Source organism: Nymphaea colorata, chromosome 4, assembly GCF_008831285.2.
Source record: "Nymphaea colorata isolate Beijing-Zhang1983 chromosome 4, ASM883128v2, whole genome shotgun sequence".
Classification (NCBI taxonomy): Eukaryota; Viridiplantae; Streptophyta; class Magnoliopsida; order Nymphaeales; family Nymphaeaceae; genus Nymphaea; species Nymphaea colorata.
In genome coordinates, this window is record NC_045141.1 from 9,671,722 (window position 1) to 9,690,455 (window position 18,734).

Here is an 18,734-nt window from a genome sequence, read left to right on the forward strand (position 1 = left end):
CATTATTCTTTATATGGTTATTGGCAATGTTTAAAAAGTCATATTGATTATGTTAGATGGAAACTTCTTTATCTTGGATCTATCTATGCTTCTATTAGTTTAGTAGATCCATACCCTAGAACTATTGATTTTGAAGTTATAACATTAGCCTTAATACAGTTGGTCGAACAGTACGCTTACAATATTGATTCTGAGTATGTTAAATTTATAATTGGATATACTATGCAAGTACCAGCATCCTATGATATATCCTTTACTTTAGGTAATGCTATTCCATTGTGTGATCCTGTAGGTAATAGACTTCACAAAAAGAGGATATATGATATGATTGAACAACTTGTTAGGTTAAATGGTGAGAAATATAATGATCCTATGATTAAAGGTGTCTTTATTCGTATCTATTATGAATCTAAGGATTCCCTTAAATCATTAGACTTTCCTAATATATCAAATATTCTTGGAATAATAAGCAATGTTATTGATTCTGAAATCGTAAGTGTTAATCTACCCGAAGTCAAATCACTGATGTATAAACAAACTCGTATTCCCTCTAAAATAAGCGCTATCAAAGGTCATCAAAAAGAACGACGATGACTGGAAAGCTCCTAAGATGTCGGCTGTTCAATTGGCTGCTGCTATCACTGCATGTGCTCGTATTCATATGTACCCATACATTTCCAGACCTGACTGTTACTATACTGATACTGACTCAATAGTTCTAGGAAGTCCTCTTCCTGACGATTTGATCTCTTCCATTGAATTGGGTAAGTTTAAACTCGAATACCATGTCCAGAGAGGAATCTTCTTAGCACCTAAAAGTTATATGTTAGACATAGAAGATGATAGACAAATTATTAAACACAAAGGTCCAGCTAAAGATTTAGTCACATCTGAATGGTTTAAAAAGCAATTAGCAGATCTATCTCTAATGGGTCAGATCCCCACTTTAGCTAATTTCAGAATAGAATGGAAAAAACTCCAGATTGGAAAAAAAGATATGCTCATCAAACTAGGACTACCACAGAGTCATAAAAGAAAGAATGTCTATGATTCCAATAATGTCTGGATAGACACACAACCTATAGATGTAATAGACATAGGAAGTCAAGATGCTAATACTATTTTCAAATATGAACTATTGAAGAAAAATGAAGAATCAGTCAGTCAGTCCACTACTGAAGGTCAAAAGACCACTACTCTTAAACCCACTTTCTACAAAACCAAGGATAAGGCTAAGAAGGACAATGACAATAGCTCACCCTATAGACCAAAACCAGATGAATAAGAGCAACAACTTGAGTGGGCCCTTCCATACCTCCCTACTCTCCGGTTCATCCGTCAGGCCGGTCCATTTTAACACCATACTCTATTCTAAGACACAAGATAACCAGACAAATCATAAGCACTCTCATAGACCTGATTTATCATTACATCTCTATGATACTTTCAGGCCTTTCCCATTGTAGATGCTCCTCCGTATTAATATAGAGCTTACCTTGACAAGGTCTAAGAACTCTACCACCCCGGGTGCCTGAACGTACTTTAGCAACCAAACCCCATGCTGGAAGTACGATGTGTAACTGCAAAATCCCATTAAATTTTAATACAGTTTTCTTATCAGTAAATCCAAGGATTGCGGTATTCAGGCATCTAGCCCAAAAACAGTTTAATCCTGATTTATTTATAGTATCATAAATGAAATTATCAAGATGCTCTAAATACAAGTCCATCAGTACAAAATATAGCAAGCCTATACCTTTAGTTGGTTTCCTTTTAGTTTGAACGAATCCTAAGATTCTATCAACCTGATCACCATTTACCTGTAGTTTATTGATAAAGGAATCAACCAATCTTTTTATAACTGGATTCTGTAACAAAGCATCAACTTTTTGCATAAGTATCCTTTTGTCCATATATGATGTACCTGGTGTCAATTCATAATGCTTAAAAGATCCTAGTGTGATTGATGCTTTATTTGCTATTAAGTTATCCATAAATTGAAAACGTATGTAATTAGGATGGAATTTCTTTATATCTGGGGTTTGTTCCCTATTTTCGTCATCCTTGATATCCATATTCTTCTTTTTCATGTAAAGGAAGTGTGCCAACAACGATTGAATCAATGGTTCCATTATAGGATCATATAGCATATCATTTTCAATATCATTGTTATTGAAATCAGTCATTCGAGCGGGTGAATGATTTTGTCCTCCGCCGGGATCGGTTTCTCCCTTCGCGTTGTGGGGTGGGAGCCATATCAGATCATCCTTTCTTTAAGAACCTTTCCTTTTCGACATTTCGGTAGGAGATTGGTCCCTCCCAACCTCATCTTGGGCTGGTCACCCAACTGCTGAAGCAGGTTTGAGTCTTCCTTCATTCCGAGGGGCGGGGGGCGTGCACTCCCCTACTCCTTTGATAGTTTGTCGAGCACTCCTGGAACCACCAGGCAGCACCACTGACCAATAGGTGGTTGGTTATAGGTGGGGCAGGTGGGAAAGAAGTTTGGGGAACGACAGAGAGAACGATCAGCAAATGGATGGAAGAATCAGATGCTTTAGGGGGAGGGTTCCAACAGACAGCCTTTGGAGAGAGGCACACGGGACTACAAGCTCGATTCAAAGGTGGTCCATCCATGACTCCCCTGGATTAGATCATGCATTCACTTCGTTATTCGCTCACCCACGATCCCCAAACCCCGGAATGGAAGGGCCACACGGATCCATCTACCCATGACTCTCCATTCCGCAACCCCGATGTATCCGTTTCCTCCTCCATGGCCTTCTGTCTGTCTCTGATTCGGAGGAAAAGGTCGTTGAGAGGTTGATCAGAGAGAATAGGTGGTGCAGTGGTTTCTTGTCTCAAAAAGGCCTCTGACCGGAAATCGTTTTTCCACGAACTGTCGTTAGTTGCTCTACCCGCCCGGCCACCACCTAATAGCCGCCCGCCCAAAAAGCAAAAGAAGACGCGTGTCTTCATCTTTTTTCCTATCTGGTTGAGGTCCGTCTCTGGGTTGTGTATGGATCTGAGATCCGGAAATTCCTGTAGGAACGGCCGAATCAATGACGGCATCGATCAATGTCCGAAGGCCTCACTCGATGAAGGCTCTATCCGCTTCTTCTTTTTTTTTCCTATTCGTTCGAAGGTCAGTCGACCTTGAAGGCCTTTAAGGGACGACTTGGCATCGATTAATTAGGCAGGTAATGGATTTAGGAAGAGGCGGTAATTAGTCTCTCTTTGTTAGTAGTCTTTTTGAGAGGTACCGTGAGGCTGATCTCAACCTGGATATGTCTTGTCTCTTTGGCCCCTGAGTCCAAATTTGTCAATCTCTGTTTTAATTAGTGAAACTGGCAAAAGGGAGGAAGTTCAGGCCGAAGTGTGACTCGATCAGTCAAAGGAGCGTATGGCCCCTCGAGCAAGGGGGTACGAGCGTCATTCTCGAGCGTCGCGGATACGAGCGGCAGTACTGAATCGATCAAATAACGAGCGCCTGAATGAGCTTCTGAGTCGAACATAAAGGCCGATACGAGTGCCTGACAGAATCGAGCATGAAGTAGGAGCTCCTGAATCAGTAGGAGCTCGAGTCAAGGGTACCCTCGAGCAGGGTACAAGCATAGTGCTTGATCCTTGGATCATGAAAAGTGTACGTCATCCGATCACTCGAGCACTGGACGATACGAACACGAGATGGAAAGCGAGCGTATGGACATGGAAGCGAGTGCATAGGCAGAAGCGAGCGTATGGACAGGTCATCGATAACATAGCCTTGAGCGAGCTGTCTTGCTTGCCGGCTTGATTGAGAATCTTTCGCTTATCAGTATACCTTATAAGCTCACATTGGCTTGTAGCCTTTCTGTTGAGAACCCGTCAAGCACGGAATTGGTCATTCGTTGAGTAGTGGTGGCATTCACCCCAGCTGGAAAAGTGCTTTTAGGTTCTTAGTAGCAGCCGACGACCTTTTCTTCTTTTACTTCACATAGCTTTTCGTTTCCTTGATAGCTGGAAGTTCTCCAAAAGTATGAAAAGCTGGAGGACTTTGTACCATCCATTCCGGTGTGGTTGGATTCTGTTCAACAGCCCAAGGACTTGGAGCACATCTTTTGTTGTTTCCACTGCTTGAAGTGATTGTGACGACCACGAAGAAACGACGAATCCCAACTACTGATATATAAGGGCCAAAACTGCTAAGGGCATTCCATCCTGCGTAAGCATCCGGATAATCTGGAATGCGACGTGGCATAGCCGAAAGCCCTAAGAAATGCATAGGAAAGAAGGTCAGATTCACCCCAAAAAAAGTGATCCAAAAATGGATTTGACCTAAGGTTTCAGGGTATGTCCGACCAGAGATTTTACCCACCCAATAGTGAAATCCTGCAAATAAAGCAAAAACGGCTCCCATAGAAAGTACATAATGGAAATGTGCAACCGCATAATAAGTATCATGTAGAGCAAATGTCTAGCCCAGAATTTGCCAGGACTATTCCAGTGAGTCCTCCTATGGTGAACAAAAAGATGGACCCTACAGCAAATAACATGGTTGTTTTGTATTATATCGAACCTCCCCACATGGTAGCGATCCAACTAAAGATTTTGATTCCAATGGGGACTGCTATGATCATAGTAGCTGCGGTAAAGTAGGCACGCGTATCAATGTCTAAGCCCACTGTAAACATATGATGAGCCCGAACAAGAGATCCAGGAACACCTATACTGATCATGGCATAAACCATGCCTAGATACCCGAAGACCGGTTTTCCCGAAAAAGTTGATACGATATGACTGATGATACCGAATCCAGGCAGAATGGGAATATACACCTCTGGATGACCGAAGAACCGAAAGAGATGCTGGTATAATATGGGGTCTTCCCCTCCAGCGGGATCAGAAAATGTTGTATTAAAGTTGCGATCGGTTAATAACATGGTAATTGCCCTCGCCAGTACCGGAAGTGATAATAAAAGTAGGAATGTTGTCACTAGAACGGACCACACAAAGAGGGGTGATCTATGCATAGTCATTCCAGGTCCGCGCATGTTGGAGATAGTTGTTATAAAATTAATAGAACCTAAAATGGATGAAACACCTGATAGATGAAGGCTAGAAATTGCTAAATCAACTGCTCCTCCTCCATGGCTGGTAATACCACTTAAGGGCGGATAGACCGTCCACTTAGTGCCGCTACCCGCTTCTACTAAGGCTGGGCTTAATAGGAGCAAGAGACTTGGTGGCAACAACCGTAATGAAATATTATTTAATCGTGGAAATTGTTGAAAGTAGAAAGTTTGGCTTTAAATGTGGTAGTTAGTTGAATATTTAAAAGTTAGGGTTCTCTTATGTCATTTCAATATTTTATGTGTCCTCCGTTTGTAACTGTTACAGCCGTGCCCTAATCTCTATTTTAGTAGAGATTAGTGTATGAGATTGAGTAAGAAGTTTTACCGCCTCTCTCTCTCTCTTTCTTTCTCTCGTTCTCCCCTTCCCTATTACGCAACATGGTATCAGAGCCACGACTCAAGCTGCTGGCGTGATCGGCTCAAGCTGCAGGCGTGATCGACTCAAGCTGCTGGCATCATCGACTCTGTGTTCTGGCGTGATCGTTTCTTGCCCATCTTGCATACGAGAATATCTCAGACTTACGAGAACACCTCAAGCTGTTGCTGGAGTAATCTCTAACTTATCTCATATTCTCTGCTGTGTAGAGGAGGACCTGATCTCGCCTATGTGGAAGGCGTGATCAGATCCTCACGTGGAGTATTTGGATATTTTTTTATGTGCTGGTCATGGATACTGTTTAGAGTGTTGAACGTTTAAGTGTTGAAGAAACGTTGATATGCTGTCTGTAGTTGTGGTTTGAGGGATGATCAGAAATTCTGGTGAAGCAAAATAGATGCAGAATTTATCTACGCAAGATGTGGAATGTTAGAAGCAGCGGCAGACTTCATTTATAAGTTCTGTTTTCCAGCAAGTTTATTCCCTGTCGTTTCCTGTGTAGTTTCAGCAAATTTTCTTTCCAGCAAGTTGTCCGTTTTCTCCTTTTTCCTTGCTGTTTTGGGGGTTGTTGAAAGAGGCTGCGTGACTGTTCTTTGTTATGTTCCTGAAGGCTGCGTGAAATTGCTGCATATATATATATTTCATTTTGGTCGTCCCATTCTTGCTGTGATTTATGATGGCTGAGAACCAAAGATTGGAGGGTGGTAATGATCATAAAGGAGTTGGAAATCCCTTTTCCTATGGATCTACAGTTAAATTAGATGGACACAACTATGAGTTGTGGTCTAGATCCTTTATGTTGTCAGTAAAAGGACATCGAAAGAGACACATTATTGAAGAGGATGAACCTCTTAACAAGACAGGCAAGTACATAACCTGGGAAGAGGACGACAGCATGGTTATGTCTTGGATTATGAATAGTGTCCAACCCCAAATTGCTTCTACTATTACTTACTATACTACTGCGAAGGAGATGTGGGACTTCCTTAGACAGACATATTCTCAAGATAAGAATGTAAGTAAAATCCTTCAAATTGAAGAAGAGTTGCACAACCTCCGACAGGGAAATCAAGATTTATCTCAATACTTTGCAACAGTGAAAGCTACTTATGAACGTCTGAAATTTTTGCGTCCTCCTTGCAAATCGTGTTATAAGTCACATTTTGAACCTACTATGGTTGCGAAGTTTCTTGCTGGTCTCTCCCCTGAGTATGCTTCTGCTAAGGATCAAATGCTCACTGGAAGTGAAATTCCTGAGCTCTCTGATGCATACAACAGACTTAGCCGTCTTGCTGTTAGCCTGTCTCAACCAACTGGTGTGACGCCTACCTCTGCTTCTGCTCTTGCTGTGGGGGGTGGTCGCGGTCATAGCTCCACCTATAGTGCCAGAGGAAGAGGTATAGGTCGTGGAACTGGGGGCCGTGGGAGGTTCCAATGTACCTATTGTGGAAAGATTGGACACTTAGAGGATCACTGTTGGGATAAACATGGTCGCCCATCCTCTTTGTCGCAAGGAAGAAATATAGTCATCAAACAGGGCAAGAGTCCTACTCACTTATCTATGGGTTCTGCACAGACTGCCACTCCTACAGTGGAGGACGCTTCGTCTAGTATAGCGCCAGAGACAGTTACAGTCAGCATTGATAGAGTTGAGTACGAGCAATTTTTAGCGCACAAAGCCTCACAGGCTTCAGCTTCTACAGCGTTGACCGATCGAGCCATCTCAGCGGGTCCTTCCACATCTGACTCAGGTACTTTGTGGATTATTGATTCAGGAGCATCGAGACATTTCTGCAGTAGCCCTGGGTGGTTTACTACTCTACATAAATTTCCTCAGCCACGTCATGTCAAAATTGCAGATGGTAGACTGTCACCCGTATTGGGCTATGGAAATGTGAAACTTTCTCAGTCTATGACTATTTCACATGTTTTATATGCTCCTGACTTTCCATCTCATTTACTCTCGGTTAAACAGTTGACTACTGATTTACACTGTCGTGTTATTTTTGACCCTGGTTCATGCTCATTTCAGGACTTGCAAACTGGGAAGACGATTGGTGGCGGCTATGAGAAAGGGGGAGTCTACATCCTCTCGGCTCCAATGGGTCTTGCAGCTACCGCGTCTACATCAGAGTCTACAATCTTCCAGTGGCATCTCCGGCTTGGTCACCCTTCAGCACCCAAGCTTCGTTCTCTCCTGCCTAAACTTTCAGTTCCAGAGTCTTTCCAGTGTGAGGCATGTCAACTTGGCAAGCACACACGTAGTAGTTTTCCTTCGAGTCTTAGTCCTTCAAGTCAAGGGTTATTTGATCTTCTTCATGTTGATGTGTGGGGGCCTAGCAGGGTTGCTAGCCGAGATAGGTTTATGTACTTTCTTGTCGTTGTTGATGATTATTCTCGAGTCAGTTGGGTATTCCTGTTGAAGGAAAGGTCTGAAGTAATTTGTATTCTCAAAAACTTGATTATTGAAATAAAGACTCAATTTAGTTCTGTGGTTAAGTGTATTCGCACTGATAATGCTCTTGAGTTCAAATCATCTATCTTAATGACCTTTTATGCTGAAAATGGTATCTCTCCCCAATTTACATGTCCTCATACCTCACAACAGAATGGAGTTGCCGAACGAAAACATCGGCAACTTCTAACTGTTGCTCGAACCCTAATGCTTCATAATCACGTACCTGCATACTTATGGGGTGATGCCATTCTCATGTCTTGTTACCTGACCAATCGTTTGCCATCATCCTCCATTGACAACAAAGTACCTATTAAACTTGTTTATCCCAATCGAAGCTTGTTTTCCGTTGCACCAAAAGTTTTTGGTTGTACCTGTTTTGTTCATATTCTTGGGCCTAAACGTGATAAACTTGCTGCTCAAGCCATTAAGTGTGTGTTCATTGGCTACCCCCGAAACCAAAAAGGGTACAAGTGCTTTGATCCGGTAACTCACAAAGAGTATATCAGTGCGGATGTCACTTTTTTCGAGGAGCGGTCTTACTTTAATCCTCTTACCTCTACATCATCTGAAATGCCATGTCCTATCCCTTTACCTATCCCACCTATCCCGTTGCAATCCTTTCCATCTCCTACGCTGACTATGAATAGGTTTCAGGATCCTCCATTGGTCTACACTCGGCGACAGGACCCCTCTCATGGTCGACCATCAGACTCTTCTCAAGATGTGAGCTCCACTGAAGTAAGTATACCTGATGTTGTTCCTTCAAATGACTTGCCTATAGCCCTGCGCAAAGGCAAGAGACAGTGTACCATGCATCCTATCTCTCACTTTGTTTCCACTGCCCATCTTGATGATAACTTACAATAGTTTCTTAAGGCTATGGCAGTTCATACAGTCCCAACTAGTCATCAACAGGCCTTACTCGATTGTAAATGGCGAACAGCTATGCAAGATGAGATGGATGCCCTCGTACAGCGTGGTACCTGGGAGTTGGTCGATCCACCTGACGACTGTGACATTGTTGGCGCCAAATGGGTATTTACAGTCAAATATCATTCTGATGGATCATTAGAGCGATACAAGGCTCGATTAGTGGCTAAAGGTTACACTCAGACATACGGGGTTGACTTCTTTGAGACGTTCTCTCCAGTGGCAAGATTGGGCACTATTTGTCTTATTATTTCAGTTGCGGTTCACTCGGATTGGCCTATGTATCAGCTTGATGTGAAGAATGCCTTTTTGTATGGTGATCTTGAGGAGACCGTGTATATGCAACAACCTCCAGGGTTCGAGAAACAGGGGGAGTGTAGTAAAGTGTGTCGGTTGAAGAAGGCTATCTATGGACTTAAACAAAGTCCCAGGGCATAGTTCCACAAATTATCAGAGGTAGTTTCACAGTGTGGATTTGAACGATCTCCTTTGGATCATTCTCTATTCATCAAGAAGACCTCTACAGGTATTGTTGTCATGATAGTATATGTTGATGACATTATTCTGACAGGTGATTGTGGTCAAGAAATATCTGCTACTAAGGCCTTCCTTCAAAAACATTTTGTCACGAAGGATCTTGGTCACTTGAGATATTTTCTTGGAATTGAAGTTGTGGAGAACAAAGAAGGTGTAGCATTGTCTCAAAGGAAGTATGTCCTTGATCTTCTGCAAGACACAGGGATGCTAGGGACCAAGCCGACTAATCTCCCGATGAATCCTCGTATTCATCTTCATGATGATCAATCAGAACTAGTAGATTCCCGATCTTACAGGTCTCTTATTGGAAAACTGCTTTATGTTACTGTAACAAGACCAGATATTAGCTTTGCTGTTGGAAAATTAAGTCAGTTTATGGAAAAACCTAGAAAAGTCCACTGGGATGCGGCGTTGATGGTGTTGAAATATCTAAAATCTTCCCCAGGCAGAGGTCTCTTCTTTAAGAAAGGTGAATATCTAGATGTTGTTGCTTACAGTGATGCTGACTATGCAGGGTCTGTTGATGATAGAAGGTCAACAACTGGCTTCTGTGTCTTTGTTGGGGGTAATCTCATATCATGGAGAAGCAAGAAACAAAATGTGGTCTCTAGATCAAGTGCAGAATCTGAATATAGAGCAATGGCTCAAACAGCTACTGAGATGACGTGGATTAAATCTATGCTTACGAATATGAGTATTCATGTTCCTCTTCCTATGAGAATGTATTGTGATAACAAGGCTGCTACTTATATTGCAAACAATCCAGTATTTCATGAAAGAACTAAGCACATTGAGGTGGATTGTCATTACATTCGTGATCTTATAAAAGAAGGTGTAGTGTCTACAGTTCATGTAGCTTCTGAAGACCAAGCCGCAGATATGTTTACGAAAGCTCTTCCGATTGGTGATTTCTCTAGATGTTGTGACAAGCTGAGCATGGTTGACATCTATGCTCCAGCTTGAGGGGGAGTGTTGAAAGTAGAAAGTTTGGCTTTAAATGTGGTAGTTAGTTGAATATTTAAAAGTTAGGGTTCTCTTATGTCATTTCAATATTTTATGTGTCCTCCGTTTGTAACTGTTACAGCCGTGCCCTAATCTCTCTTTTAGTAGAGATTAGTGTACGAGATTGAGTAAGAAGTTTTACCGCCTCTCTCTCTCTCTTTCTTTCTCTCGTTCTCCCCTTCCCTATTACGCAACAGAAATGCCATGTCAGGTGCACCTATAAGAATCGGAATAGACCAATTACCAGATCCACCTATCATCGCCGGCATAACAAAAAAAAAGATCATTAAAAAAGCGTGAGCCGTTATTAAAACATTATAAAGTTGATGATTCCCACAAAGAATTTGATCCCCGGGTCGTGCTAATTCCATACGACTCAGTAGGGAGAATCATGTGCCCATCACTCCAGCAATGGCACCGAAGATTAAATATGGAGTCCCTATATCCTTGTGGTTAGTGGAGAAAAGCCATCGGACCGGATTTGTCATAAAATTGAGATTATGTCGTTTCCTTCCTTATCAGAGAGGGGCCCCGCAGCGGAGCGGGGCTTCTGTGAAAGGGGGGAGTGAGGGTGGTTCTGAAAGGGCGAAGGTCCAGAAAGCCCTACAAAATGGGGAAGGGGATCTTTCCCCTTTTCCTCTCACCCGCCCCCCCTTCTGTCTTCCATGGCGGGCAAAAAAAGCCCCCCCGGTGAATGAAGTCAGGTGCAGGAAAAGGTAAACGCAAGGAAGGACCTGACTTCAAAGCGTCATCAGGGGTTTGCCCTTATCCGAACGGGTCTTGCAAGAAAATAGGATTTCATATTGAGCTCCAAATATACGCTATTGGGATGGGTAGGCTCCGCCGCTTCCCCCCCTCAGAACCGCACGTGCGAGTTCCCCCACATACGGCTCAAGTGACTGGCGAAGCCCTTTCCTTCGCGCTTGGTAAGCACTTCGTTGTAGCCAAGCTGACTGCTGGCCTATCGGCTAGAGCCAAGCTTCGACCGCGACTGCTCGTCGCTTCTAGCTTTTCTTCTACGACTCGCTTCTACCGCTTTCGCGGTCAGCAAGCTACCTGGACCCTTTTTTTCTTGCTTTTGTTTGGCTCCATCCGTTACGCTATCACTACCCAAGTGCTCACCCTTTTGAGAAAGAAATGCAGAAAGGGAGCCGTCAGGCTTCCAAGCGCTAGCGAAGGGTAAGGGAAAGCGAAATTCTGCCAGACAGACCGACCAGGGATCATGTTATTGGCCTCCTTGGTTCGCTGACGCTGACTCTCACTCTCCGCCTATAGGCTACAGGGGTTGCGACGCAACGATGATGAGGTCAGGCTTGCTTTGCGATTGACCAAGCACTGCTACTCCATACTGGATTCGTAGCCACGCGGAGTGCCTGGCCGCCTTCTTCCGTCACCCGAGATCCAAGTCAGCATCGGCAAAAATCTCTTTCTTCCTCGCGGCCTCAAGCACAAGCGGAATGAGCAAAGCGACTTTCCTCGAGGCTCTTCGGGGCTATATGAACTATATATGAACTATAGAAAGTTCTTGATTCACCTTGAGTCAGTCAAGAACTTTCTATAGTAATCTAACTATAGAAAGAGTTCAGGTGATTTTGCTCGTATAGCAAAGCGAGGCTTGCTCGTTCTGCTCCACTCGCCAGAGGGCAAAGCTCATTGGCCGGCTTGGAAGCAAGCTACCGAAGGCTTCTGGCGACTCGCTTCTACGCCCGGCCCACCGCCTATCGTTGGAAGCCGTCAGGCTCCCTGTCGCCTATCTCACCTGGAACTTGGAAGTGAAGGGTGAGCCTTCGCTTTTTGGATCGTCTTCTGCCCAATGTGGTACCCTCCCGTTTGTTTTGTGGTTCCCATTGCATTGGGTTTACCTTGTTCACAGGTTGACCCCATGGCAGCAAGAAAAGGCGATCTGGTGCTATACTCCGGTGATCTCTTGCCCACCGAGGCATGAAAACTCCCATCGTGTCCCAGATCACATTCCGTGAATCGAAAGGGGAAGCCATCCATCTTCTCATGGATGCGGTGCGGTTTGACGAAGCGTCTAAGCACAGTTCACTCGCGTTGATCAAGTCTTGCCACCACTCCTGAAGGGAACCGGAGGTTTCCTTCTTGCATTCTTTCCCACGCTTCATACATACCCCCTCTTTTTCATTAAGGTCAAGGGCCAGGCGCATGGTGGGGTAGGAGCATATCGTCGGCAATCTTTTTGGCCTAACCAATCAGTCTGATGTCCTCCGAGTCGCACGGCGTTTTAACTGAAAGAACTTCTTGCGCAATTCATGTGTTTCTGTTTTGATGACCAGCAATTGTTTCTTTCTTTCCATTTCAAATTGTTCTCTGGACTTTTTATCAATATGAGGTGATCGTAACACAATATATTTGACTCGTGATTCAGGCAATCCAATGTTTCGTGTGTAACGCGGAAGCCCCCCAAAAGGGTTTTCCTAGAATTTCTTCTCAAAAGATCGAATCACTATGCGTATCTTGGTTGTCATTAGAAAGGGTGGTCTTTTTGTTTTTTGGCTGACTCCTCTTCCTGTTCTATGGCTGAGAGGCATCCAGCAGTGCCACGCCGGTGTTTTCTCATAAGGTCCCCTGAAAAAAGCTCTTTCAAAGAAAGGCTCACTGACTTTCTTTCTCAAGAGTAGAATGGTCAACGGGGCCAAGAAGAAATCCACTTTTGGTTTTCCTGAGAGGTTCTTTTGTAGTCAGAAGCCCAGAGGAAATCTTCTTCTGAAGTCACTCATCCATTTTTGTCTCTAGAAAAGCCATCAGAAACGTGGGATCGCCATCCATGTTCAGATCAAAAGACAGAGACTGTCTGTCTATCCCGTCGGTCTGTCGTGTGTCCTATGTTCTATAGTCTCAGGAGTGTGTGATCTTCTCTCGAAGGGTTCTACCATTTTCCAGTGTCACTTCGTGAGAGTTGGCCACATCTTCCATTCACCATGGACCGACCTCAAAAGAGTCATCATTCCAGATCCACATCCTAATCGAAACCTTCATCGCAAGCTGCGACGACGGGAGGAATGGGAAGACCGAAGAAGCTCCGGATAGTTGATCCATATTGAAACCTTCTCTCTGGAACAATCAATGGAGGGCACTGACTGACTGTATCAATAATCACTCAGTGAGCTCGCCAATAGCGCTTCGCTTGGCATGCAAGGCGGCTCAAGCGCCAGGTAGACGCGCGCGGGCGAAGGAGATGCATTTCAGGTACTGGTGGTACTGGACAAGCTCTCCGTCCATAATCTCTTTCTTCTTTCTGAGAAAAGTTCCATGACGACTAGGATCAAGAATTTCACTTCGAATTCCAGACCTCAACATCCTGCTGCTCATGGTGTTTCACGATCGGTATTGGAAATGAACGGAGAAGTGGTGGAACGTGCGGAACCGCATATTGGATCACTCCAGTGCGGCACGAAGCCGCTGACGCCAAGTCGGCTCCTATGCCGTAGCTATGCCCTGCTTGGTCCCCCGGCACGGTGGAGGTTCCGTAGCGCGTCATGAGCACCGGGCAAAGTAGGGGTGGTTGAGCAACTCAAGCGAACCGCCCTACCTTCCACACGGGACAGAAGGGAGAAGGTTGTGAAGGTGGCCTTGTTATCCACACCTTAGGTCGGATGAATGGTACCGGGTTTTCACAAGCGTTGGCGGGTCCTAGAGTGCCCGTCAAGGGCGCTAGCGCATACCCCAGGGTGATCATCACCACTTGCACCTCACATCTCGGCACAGTGGAACGTGTAACCCGCCTGCTGTCCCATTCAACTACACTAGTTCCAGTCATCCATAGCCTAACATCACGCAGCAGCGGAGGGACAACCCATCAAGCCAGCGGGGAGGATGGCACTACTGGCAAAGACCGTCTGGCGAAAATGCCGCAGGCGCAAAGCGTGGGAGGCCTGCGCCGGGGGAGCATACGGGGGAGCCCGGACGGTGTCAGAGCCAAGGGAGGCCGGGTCATTTGACGGAAATGGAAGGTTCTTGGCTTGCTTGAAAAAAGAGGACCAATAGATCAATGAATAGTGCGAGTCAACGGTACAACAGACAGCGCTGCCTACACGCGAATGACTTGCAAAGCGGCATTAGTAGTGCCAAAGCACTCGCCAGAAAGTCGCTTTGCTAAAGGCTTTGCTCGTACCTTCCATTTCATAGCGCCTCGCCTTCCGGCTTTTCGAGTGCTTTCACCACCACCACTATAAGAAGACTGCAGCTGCTTGCTCATTCGGCTACCAAGCTTTGCGTCAGGCTTTGCGCTATTGAAATTGTTTGCCTTTCTTTGCGACGCACTACAAGATTTGTGAATGAATGCTGGGCCACCTCGAATGGCGTGAGCCGCATGCGGGGAGACCCGCACGTATGGTTTTGAGGGGGATCTGGCCGAAAGACCGGCCGGCGCCCACCCGACTAGAGGCACAGAGAAATTAATAGAGTACAAAACGTATCTTCAAGCTTTACCTTATTTGGATCGTTCAGAGGGCGATCGCGGAGTCACAGAATGAAGTCCTCTGTTGATTTCGGAGGTGCTGACCCGCAGCGAGGCAGAGATGACTAAGTGACATATTCCATATGGCGACGACAACAACATGTCGTAGAAGGAGATAACTAGTGGTCGACCCAATAAGACTAACGTATCTACAACTACATCCCCGAGCGGCAGTCAAACGGGGGCGTGAATGCGAGAAGCCAGCGGAATGATCGGCCGGACAGAGGCTAGGGCTTCTTCCTTCCCACCGTGTCCTTCCTTGTGTGTCAGAGATACAAAGCGAGTGCACCGGTCGGGAACTGGGTTGATCTCTTCTATGGCAAAGCATCCGAAGCAAGACTGCACACTCACACGATCTTTGCCGAGAGATAGGAGCATTCAGTGGAACCGGTGAACTACACTTGCTTCTGGATAGATGTGTGGGACAGAGGGCTCGTGGTACCTGCTGCCCTCCCCCTTCCTCCGCTTTTAGAACCGTGTGAACGGAGAGTGGGCAGAAGGGAAGGAGGTCCTCATACGGAGTCGGAGTCACACACTTGAGCTGTGCGGGAGACAAAAAAGGGGTCGGAAGGTTCATTCAAAGACGAAGTCAGCCTTCTTTCAGGTCTGTCTTTTGTCTGAGTGATTGGAAAGAAAGGAGGGCGCCTAGATGTTCGCTTTCCCTCTCTCAAAGGGCGACCATACCTCCAAACGCCTCCAACGAGGGCTACACATATGATCAATACTCTTAGCTGGCCATCACAACTTTATGGGTACATCTACCCTCTAAATTCATTTGATTGCATCATGCCCACAGTAATACACATGAAAGATATTGCAATATTTTACACCAATCAAACATATCAATCATATCTTACAAAACTTAGGCAAACCATAGAGAGTAGTCTCTATCCGTGATTAGCTCGTAGCTGTCCTATGCAAATATCATTCTATGATGCTTTCTAGTGCACAATCGAGGTCAAGGAGATACTCGACTCAATGTCTTTCATAATCTGTCCTCAGCAGTTAATTGCTAGCATGCATATGCCATCGCGTAATAATTTAAGGACAATACACTAATTACATAATCATTCAATCACATACATACATTCATGTAGCAATAAGCACTTTTCTCACACACATCCATCACAAACATAAGATAGAATCCTACGATCCTAAAAAGCATGTGCTCTAAATTTGGCCCCCAAGTAGGGATTTGCTTGTAATGCTGCCATACCTGTCGCACGTTGCCAAAAATGCCCAAAATCGTCTCGAGTTTTGAATATTATTGCTCATGGTCTACTCGACGTGCTTGGTATACCTGCAAACATAATCAATCGATAAATTTTTTCTACTTGTTTTGCTTTACAAGCTATACAAGTATGAAACAGGATCATTGATGTGTAGGTCATTGCCCCAAGAGGGTGCCAACAAGTAGCATCGTTCCACATAGCCATCCAATAGGTTTCTTCCCAACTCTTTGAGGTTGTGACCAAACAGATTAAATTTCGAGCTTTCGATTCAACCTATCACTAATACCTTTTTCAATTGTTTTCTTAGTTGATGCGTCTTCCCAACAATTACGCTTCCCTTATACAAACTCATTGCCAACAAGTGACATAATATGCACATCAACAATAGCATACATTATGAATTCACTAAAACGGTTCTAAACCTTCTCAACAACATCAAATCTCTACCGTACTTCCTAACCACTTAAAAAATCAACCCATCATGCTAAGAAGATAACTATATACATAGATCCTCATCCCTCCAAAATAGTCCTAGACCTTCCCCAAGATAGTAAAGTCTCGAACATGCATTCTACATCATCGAATTTTGAATCTATCATGCTCAAATAATAATTATATTTGTACTAACAGAAAATGTTAGACAATTTAGGCTCGATTAGGCCTCACCCAGCTCACTCTTACAGTCCTAACTGTTGTAGAGTTCCCGACAGCCACCTCAAGCACTCGACTGATCCCCAAGTGGCTAAAATAAAATGCTATCGTCACCAACATTGCCTTCTATTTGCTGTTATGAGGGGAAAGATGTGTTCCCCAAGCTGCAATTCCAACCAGTAGCGACAATTAGAGTGAGAATGAGCGAAAGAGAACTCAAGAGGAGGGTCTGTCGCTGAAAAAGAGCCTACAGTAGTTATGAGGAATGTGGTTCAGTTGAGGGAGGTTGAAGATGAGAAAGAGAACACGAGAGATGTGAGTGAGAGGAGGCTGGCAATAAGGAGAGAGTACAAGCAGTGAGACGAGAGAGTAGCGAAGGAGAGAGAGCGTTCGGAGACAGGGAGATGAGCAAAGAGAATGCAAGAGAATCAAACAAGGGGATGAGAGCTGGCAGAGAAGAGAAGGCTCGGGTCAGAGGGAACAAACAAAAAATGGGGAGAGGGAGCAGAAAAGACAAAAGAGATGGGGAGAGAGTTCGATAGGGCTTACCCCAGTGCCATCATCCTCCACCTTTGCCAGTCCCTTAGTCGTCATTGCAGCACCCTCGTACGCCTCCTGCTTCTCTCATGATTGCACAAGCAAGAAGCGAAGACGTAGAGGAAGAGTTGACGTCGGGTACTTCACGTAGGTGGGGTTCGGGTCGGGGCCTGGATCACGACCAATCCAAACTGCAAGGCATCAAGCGTTACACATTATCTGCTGGAAACTCAGTTCATTGTAAAGACTAACAATATAGTCACATGCTATTTCCAAACGCAAAAGAAGCTATCTCCAAAGTAGGCTCGTTGGCAGGAATTCTTAGCCGACTTTGACTTTGTTTTGGAGTACAAGGTAGGAAAGACCAATGTTGTTGTTGATGTGTTGAGTCGAAAAGCTAAACTTGTAGCAACTCGGGCAGAGTCCTCTGAAGTACAACTAGAGGGTGCTCTCCTCACGCGTGTTCACGAAGGTATGCGGCAGGACATGATGACACAACACATGGTGGCCTTAGCTGAAGCAAGGAAGACTCGATGGTTCTAGCTACAAGACGGACTCCTCCTCACCAAAGGTGGATGTGTATTTATGCCAAGATGGGGGAACCATTGATGGGAGTTTTTAAAGGAGTTCATGATACCTTATGGGCTGGGCACCCTAGCCAGGAGCGCACCCTAGCTCTCCTTGAATGCGGATATTATTGGCCACAGATGTAGGATGATGTTTAGGCCTACATGAAGACATGCCTCATCTACCAGCAAGATAAGGGGTTAAACTAGAAACCTGCCAGCACTTAGAACCGTTGCCGGTTCTAGAGTGCCCATGGGAAAGCCTCTCAATGGACTTCATCGTGAGCCTACTGAAAGTAGATGGCTATAGTTCCATACTTGTTGTCGAGGATAGGTTTTCAAAGTATGCTACCTTTATCGCAACTTCAAGGGAATGTCCTGCAAAGAAGATGACAGAGTCTTTTGTGAAGAACATAGTTATGTTAAGAAATATGATTTCTTATTGTTGTTATCTCTTAATTAGGTATTATCTTGTTAAGAGCTAGTTTAGGATTAGTTAGGAATTAGTTTAGGATTTAGTTTATTTCTTTCTTTTCTCTTTATTTTTTATTTTTTATTTTTTTATTATTTCTGCCAAACTAGCCGTTGGCAGTTTCAACAGCTCTATTAAGAGTTGTTGGAACTAGCCCAACGGCTAGTTTAGCTCATCTCTTCTTATTCTCTGTTATAAATATCCTTGTAACAGTCTTTGTAAAGGATAAGTTGTGTTTTACAGCCTTTATATTGTTTATTGAATGAGTATTACTCTTCTTCACTTGGCCTTAGTGCCTTTTTGGTATTATATGTATTCTTTGTGACTGTTATAGTCACTTTTCACATGGTATCAGAGCCATTGGGCTGATTCTCAAAGCCTG

At 44.4% G+C, this 18,734-nt stretch overlaps 1 pseudogene; it reads right to left on the reverse strand.

Moving 5' to 3' along the window:
• Nucleotides 1–14,817: 14,817 nt before the first annotated feature.
• LOC116253161 (uncharacterized) lies at nucleotides 14,818–17,371 on the reverse strand (annotated as a pseudogene).
• Between the last annotated feature and the right edge of the window lie 1,363 nt (nucleotides 17,372–18,734).